This window comes from Carassius carassius, chromosome 30 (assembly GCF_963082965.1).
Source record: "Carassius carassius chromosome 30, fCarCar2.1, whole genome shotgun sequence".
NCBI classification, from domain to species: Eukaryota; Metazoa; Chordata; class Actinopteri; order Cypriniformes; family Cyprinidae; genus Carassius; species Carassius carassius.
Window position 1 is genome coordinate 20,248,724 of NC_081784.1, and position 8,126 is coordinate 20,256,849.

At 39.0% G+C, this 8,126-nt stretch overlaps 1 pseudogene; it reads right to left on the reverse strand.

Annotated features, from left to right (window-relative positions):
* Nucleotides 1–3,117: 3,117 nt before the first annotated feature.
* Nucleotides 3,118–5,410, reverse strand: LOC132111186 (peroxiredoxin-like 2A; annotated as a pseudogene).
* Between the last annotated feature and the right edge of the window lie 2,716 nt (nt 5,411–8,126).

Sequence of the window (8,126 nt, forward strand, 5' to 3'; positions counted from 1 at the left end):
ATGCTAATTATTGGGACTTTCATGGATATCACTTCCTGCAGGTCACACTTCATTATTTCTGTTCAAGCCTTCTCTCTGAGATATTTGGTTGTGTGGATTGTAGTTCGTGTACTGAATGGTCAAAATAATATTTATTTAAATATTTAATACTTATTACCATTTGTGATTGTATGAATAATTTCCACAAAGAGGACAGAATGTGTCTGGGCTAAAAGAAAGAAGCACTACATATGTCAGGCTGCAAGAGCATATTATAAGAACAGAGTTTGCTCATGTTTGATAGATGAAAATGCTTGTTTGGTGTATGGAGAAAAAGCTTCATATCCCCTGCTTTGATCATGAATTACATCTCCGACATTTACAATTATGGGAACAACAACCAGTTTTATTTATTTTTGTCATGGGGTAATCTATTATGTGTTTATATATATATATTAGATGATGATGTCAGTCGTAGTATCTGTAGTATATGATATAACCATTATTAGTTCACTAGCCTCTGGTCCTGCAACCTGAGCACATAAGATCAAACTTGTTTTCCCTGATGTATTGTGCTAATGTTATGGTGTGTATTTTTTTGTTGTTGTTTGGTTCCTGTTGTTTTTGTGGATGAAGTTAACAAACCTTTACAGTGTTTTTTTGGCATCAGACTCCAACAACACTGTCGTTACTCTCAACATGTCCTCTAAGAGGCAGTAGAGATCTGTTGTTTTTGATTTGAGCACTCCATTGAAGGCAAATAATTTAGCCTAATATCGAAGCACATTATCTAAGTATGCCTTTGAAAAAGGTAGCCCAGTTGAAAGCGGTCAGTGATTGATGTTTGCTTTATTTAATGCACAATTTCCCTGTTACTATGATGATAGTACAAAAAAATGTCTAGATTTGATATAGAAGTGTTGGATATGTTATGCGGATATGACTATTTGATTGTGATTTATACAGAATAGTCTGATTTCTTCTCAGACATGTCATGTTACATGAAGTATCACAGACTAGTGTCAAGACTCGTTCTTCCTTTCAAAATGCACAGTGCACCAGCACACAAAGTTCAACATAATAAACGCAGAATTATAAACTTAAATCGACAGACATTATACTGTCGGTACTGCCATAGCATCCTCAAACCACACTGACCCAGCTTACTGTCTGTAATATCAGCAATACAACAAATTATTTAGCAAAGGGGGTGTTTCAAGATCTTACAGATATTTTATGATTGTAAATTGCACTAGACCACTGACAATGCTTATTGGATGTACCCACAATGTTAAAATTAATATTATGTTAATGAATGGTGGTCATATATAATTTTCTTTATAATTATAAAATGATGGTTGTCCATCAATTTGTCATATATGGATAGTAATAGATTAAATAAAACATTTTGTCACACCAAATATATTTGGCAATTTCCAAAAATCAGACCACGCCAAAGAAAATGAAGACTGACTGCATATATACTTGATGCTTAGCGCACATCTTGATAAGTCTCCTATAGTGTGGAAAGTGCAGACAAATGCAAGTGCAGTAATTGGTGTGATGTAACTTGCATGTAAATGTTGCACCAGGAAGACCCACTTCAGCACAATTATTATGGTTATTATTGGTGCTTGTTTTATTTTTCCAGCATTTTATATTGTTTTGTTAAATCCGTGTGTATTTTATCTGGTACAGTGTAATAAAGATATTAAACTATGTCTGAGACTATATTTTGTTTGTTAGCATTTGCTATAGAAGAACATCATACTTAGAAAAACCAAGAAAAAATGTGACCTAAGAAAGTCCATTTGAAAGCATAGTAACATTTGCTCAAAATGTACTTACCCTCAGGTCATCCAAGGTGTGGATGAGTTTTATTTAGAATGTTAGCATTACATCTTGCTCACTAATGGATCCTTTGCAGTAAATGGGTGCCTTCAGAATGAGAGTCCAAACAGCTGATAAAAACACAAGTACTCCACACGACTCTAGTCCATCAGTTTGTCTTGTGAAGATAGAAGCTGTGTTTGTAACAAATTAATGGACATTTTTAATTTCAAAAGATTTTTTCCAGCAGACATACAATCCTTTTCTGAATCAGGAGAGAAATATGCACAGATTAAGCAGCATTTAGAAGCGAAGAGTTTTAAACATGTCAGTGGGTTTTGACGTTGAGGACAACAAGGGATGGACTTCCACCAGATTAAAAGCTATGGATTATTGACTCATTTTGGCCAGAACCAGTACCTTTAAAGTTAAAACGCCTTGATGAATTTCTTACAAACATAGGTTTTCATTTCACAAGATGTTAATTGATGGACTGGAGTCATGTGGATTATCATGATGCTTTTATCAGCTGGGGAGTTCATTTTTATTTTTGGATGAACTTTTCTTTTAATCAGACCTTTTCTGAACTGGATGACTTGGCTTCCCCAGATGGAACACAGATTTCTAATTAAAGCAAAATGCTATTATAAGGGCCATTTCAAAGTCGTCTGCCTTTAAAATGCAAACATAATAGTAGGTGAACAGAGAAAAGCTCTTTGTTGCACGTGCAAATATACTAATCAGAGATGAATGGCTCAGTAGCAAGTTGTGTTGTGGAGAAATACAATGTAAATAACTACATGGAATTTCTCATGTGGATAAACAATACTCAAAAGAATGTCAAATGAAGACAAACTGAATTTTTTGGAGATGACATGCTTATTTTTCATTGTGTTCACCCCTAGCAGAACCTTTAGCTGGTCATTGACCAGAAACCCGCAGGTTTATAAGAATGTGTTTGCATCAAATCTGCTCCTTCAACATGGAGTTTGGAGACAGACTTTCATTAATACACATACAACATAAAAAAACACCAGTGTGGCAGCAGGCAGCCAAAGGAATGCAGTAGATGAAAAACAACAATATCATACAACTATAAGTGCAAAAACAATATTACTTAATTACACTACATTAGACTTATTTGTACATGCCAGAATTAAAATGTTCCAGTCATTGCTAACAATTCAACTTAACCTGAGTTTTTCTCTATTCACAGCATTATCAAGAGATATGTGTGAGGTGCATTGTGACTCCAGATCAAGGGAGAACTTTCCTTAATCTTTAATTTAATCCAATTTGGCAGCTTTGCTGCACCTGACAAATTTAGACAACATCTAATTTTCTACCAAAATTTTCTTAGCAGCTTCCAAAACCACCTCTATGCTGACTTTATCTCCAAACTCCTTTTCTCTATGCTCTAGAAGAACCCCCTGAAAACAACAAAGAACAGGATGTGTGAGGACAAGCACGTGGCTGAAGCTCTGAAATGCACTAAAAAAGCACCCTCTTGGGTGCCATGAAATATCTAAAAGATTACCTGTTCACCTGATCCGATGACAAACACTCCTCCCAGGATGAAACCTTCTCCGTTCACGTTGCCCTGGTAACCTGACCTCCAAGCCCTTATAAAGTTTTGCCATACTCCCAAGCGAATGAAACCAAGCCCACCCATCTTCCTCTGTTGTGGCCCATAAAAAGCTTGCTGTGCACAAACAGACAGAATAATGAATGGTATGCTCTATTTTGTAATACACATCATGCAGGCTCAGCTGAGCTTCTGTTTACCATATTTGATGTGCTGCTCTATGCATGTGTGTAGTGTCCTTCAGAAGACTTAGATTAAACCACTCAATTCATTTGGGCTTCTTTTATCATTTTCTTTATTATTTTTTTTGAAATGTCAAAGTTTTGATTTTCGTGGACTTACAGTGGTGGAGGCACAGAAAACACCTAGGTTTCACTGAAAACATCTTCATTTGTGTTTTGAAGATGAACAAAAGTCTTATGGTTTTGGAATGACACAAGAATGTGTAAATGATGACAGAATTTTCCTTTTGGGCAAACTATCCCTTTAATGCTTACCGGTACTAACCTTTTCATCCAGGAAAATCTCCCCTGCGAAGTGTGGCCTGAAGTCCTGAATCTCTGTTCCTACATTCTCCTTCACAACAGCATACAGAGGGACCCCGAGTTCATCCAGCTGGGGCTTCAGAGAGGACAGCTCAGAGGCCTCCTGTAGATAAACAATCATGTTATCAGCAGCCTCACGTTCATGTATTCATCATTCAGACTACTGTGTTTATGCTTTTTGCTACTAATAGTAGTGTAGTATTCCTGGCTTATTTTTAAGGAATACTTCACCGCAAAATCAAAGTTTGCTGAAAATGTACTCATCCTCGGGCTGTCCAAGAGGTACATGAGTTTGTTTCTTCATTGGAACATATCTGGAGAAATTTAGCATATAGTTCTTACTCTCCAGTGGATCCTCTGCAGTGAATGGGTGCCATCAGAGTGAGAGTTCAAACAGCTGATAAAAACATTACAATAATCCACAAATGTCTCCAGTGAATCAATTAGCATCTTGTAAAGTAAAAAGCTTTATGTTTGTAATTTAAAAAAAAATCCATCAATGACACGTTTTTAATGTCACACTGGCTAACATACAAGTCCCATCTGAATCAGGAGAGAAAATGCACAGATCAAGCACCACTTACAAGCAGAAACGGTCCAAGGCTGTTTGCCAACAACTATGTTGGTTGATTTTGATGTGAGAGGACAATCATGGATGGACTGTTTGTCCCAGAAGAAGCATATTCCTTGATAAAAGTTAAAGCATCTTGTTTTTTTTTGTTTTTTTTCTTACAAACACACAGCTTTTCATCTCACAGGACATTAACTGATGGATAGGAGTCTTGTGGATTATTGTAATGTTTTTACCAGCTGGATGGACTCTAATTCTAATGGCACCCATTCACTGAAGAAGATCCATCGGTGAGCAAGTGATGTATTGCTACATTTCTATAAATCTGCTCCGAAGCAAACTCATCTACATCTTGGATGGACTGAAAATGCAAAAAGAAAATTTCTAGGTAAACTATTCCTTTATCACAGAATTTCCTCAGATTCTGTCTGGGCAGTGAATTAGAGCATCTGACTGAACTTTATTATATACATGATCACTATACCTCTCTGCACAAAAATCATCCAGGTCGCCGGACAGCCATGATCACTGCACCAGATTTCTCCCAGAGTGTTTTCGCTTTTAAAGTCCTCTTATCTGAATGGATGCAGATTAAAAAATATTCAATAAATACAGTGATTCCTTCACCCTTTTGCTTAATTATGATAGCGACTGGTAAAAAAAATTATTTCAAATATCCGTAAGATCACATCCTCTGTATTTCACTTCATTTCTTACCACTGTTGAAGGTTTTCAGGTCAGCATTCCCTAGATACTCTAGAGTGGCAGGTGCCGGTTCAGACAGCAAGAAGTCAGTGTTTGCAAGCATTAAGCCAGCAATGGCGGTCCCCACAGCACCAAGGCCAAGTGACCACATGCCCATGGCCTCCCTCCACAGCAATGATGACACTGCAGTGAAAGTATGGCAGGTTACACAAAACATTATATGTTGTAATATTCTTCTATGTTGTAATAATCTCCTCACATTCAACCCAAAAAAGCATTGAAAGAATTCCATTGCACGCAAAGTGTCTGTTTTTTTTTCCTGCATACTTTGTATTAAAGGCAAGCATGTAATTGGTATAACACGTCTATACCAATACATTCTGGGGCAGAAGCAGTACCTTTTGTCATTCTAAAGGGAGACTGGCTGTTCTGGCTTTCCCTCAAGAAGTGGCAGTTTGTCAAAAAAGCATGCAAGTATATAGAGTTTAAAGAAATGAAGAGCTTCGGTCTTGAATTCCGGTCAGCATGTAGACTTTGGAGGGAGGTTTTGAGTTATGACTCTCTTATCAAAGGCTAAAAGCTTGGGGGACTGGGACACAGAGACTCACTAATAGGGTTACCATCACTATTCACACAAAGACAAAATCTTCCTCTTGGTGGTGACAAAAGGGTCAAAGGCATGGGTCGTACTCGCATGAGGGTCATTGGTAACATCCAAGGCAAGTTTAGCAAACATTTACCAATCGGGAAAAAGTGAAGTTCAGTGGAAAGCTCTGGAGAGGAAAGGAAAACAGTGCTTCACCAAAACAAAAATTAAACACAAAAATAAGGACTTTCTGGGTGTACACACTTGTGAAAAAGATGTGAGCTTTTATTATTACAGAAATAAAATACTTCAAAAGAACGGTCCAAATACTGTTTTTTGGAAATTTAATTGCATGTTAGTTGCAATTAAATTCTAATTTTTATTAAATTTATTATATACATATTCTCTTCCCAGAATGCATATTTGATGGTTTCCTGATTAGAAAAAAGCTGTAATTTACCTCACGAAAAGGGAAAAACTACAAAGTGTAAACTGCAAAAGACATTTTTATATAGACACACGTTAAAATGATATTTAGGTTGACATGACTGCCAATAAACTCCGTTTATCCTAGACACTGTCACTCGTTACTTTACTGAACTCCAGAAACAAAAGCGTTACCAAACTCTGCGTTACATTTGACCTGGAACTTCTGGAAGTGTATTAAAAAATAATGGGTAAGTTATAACTTATTGCTTGCTGATGTATTAGATAACCCGACGTAAAATCGACTAATTTATTGCTAATTAAACGTAAAGGTAATAAAAGGATACTCAAGCAAGGCTGAGTCAGAATGGAGATGTGCGCTACTGGCAGAGGAGGCTAAAGTACATTGGGTTAACACCATAGACTGTATAAAAAGGTTAACACCTGCTAACGTTAGCTAGCTTGTTTGACTAGCCAGAGAGTTAGGTTGTCATGGCAATGCCAGATACAAGCATTGACAATATAATACTACATATAAACTTTGTTATCTGCATTAATGCACAAGGGTTGGAAACAGATAAAACTAATAATACTTACGCCTCAGTTCAACGACTCTGTGTCAGTTTGCTGTTACACTCCGATGTGGGACAGACGCGCTCCGCTGGAGGAGGACTAGCCTATCTAACCTCTTAAAGAGACAGGCGACACAAAAATATACAACGTTACTGCGCAAAATTTTACATGCATTTTAATCGAGCGCCAACCTCCCGCTCTCTCTCGTGAGGCCAATAAGGAAGTGACTAAACATCTCGGTTACGTATGTAACCTTGGTTCCCTGAATAGGGAACGAGATGCTGCGGTGACGTCACCACGTATGGGAACACCTTCGGTGTGACGAATGTCTGAAGCCCTATACCATCCCGCCAATCTTATTGGCCAAATAGCGCGTGGCACCGCCCAGCATGCGTAAGCATATATATACCTGGTGCCGCGCGCCATTTACCTCAGATTTCATGACGAAGAAGAAAGCTATCAAGGTACAGCACGGCCAGAACCGCAGCATCTCGTTCCCTATTCAGGGAACCAAGGTTACATACGTAACCGAGATGTTCCCTTTCATAGGTCACTTCGATGCTGCGGTGACGTCACCACGTATGGGAACGCTATACCATCACGCCTGACGTACCTGATAGCTTGGATCCAAGGAAGCATCTGGTCAAGCGGAGAGAACCTGGGAGCCAGAAGCCATCCTCACATCCAGACTGTAAGACCTGATAAAAGTGCTCGGTGAGGACCAGCCTGCCGCAGCACAGATATCATCCATAGAAGATCCACTGAGAAAGGCTTGAGAAGAAGCCACTGCTCTCGTGGAATGACCTTTTACTCCTAAGGGCGAAGCGAGCCCGCGCGCCTCATAGGCCAAGGAAATAGCCTGCACCAGCCAATGGGACATGCACTGTTTCGTAACTGCATGGCCTTATTCTTATGTCCAAAACAGACAAACAGCTGGTCAGACTCACGCCATGGGGCAGTACGATCCACATAAGTCTTTAACGCTCTACAGGGCAAAGACTTAGATCCCCAGACTCCGCCGCAGCAGGAGAAAAAGCCTCCAGGACCACCTGCTGAAAGCGAAAGGGATAGATGCGACCTAGGGACATAATTAGGCCTTGGTCGCAACAACACTTCCACAGAGTCTGTGCTGTAAAAGTCAGGATTTATCCGGAACAATTCCAAGGGCTCAAACAGATGCCCTGATAAACCATGCAACACAATGGAAAAACCCATGAAGGGACCCGCACGGGGCGGAAAGGCCTCAGCCGTAGCGCACCCTGTATGAAGGAGAAACAGTGGATGACGGCCCACTGAGGCACCATTTATATATTCGTGGTAAGCTGA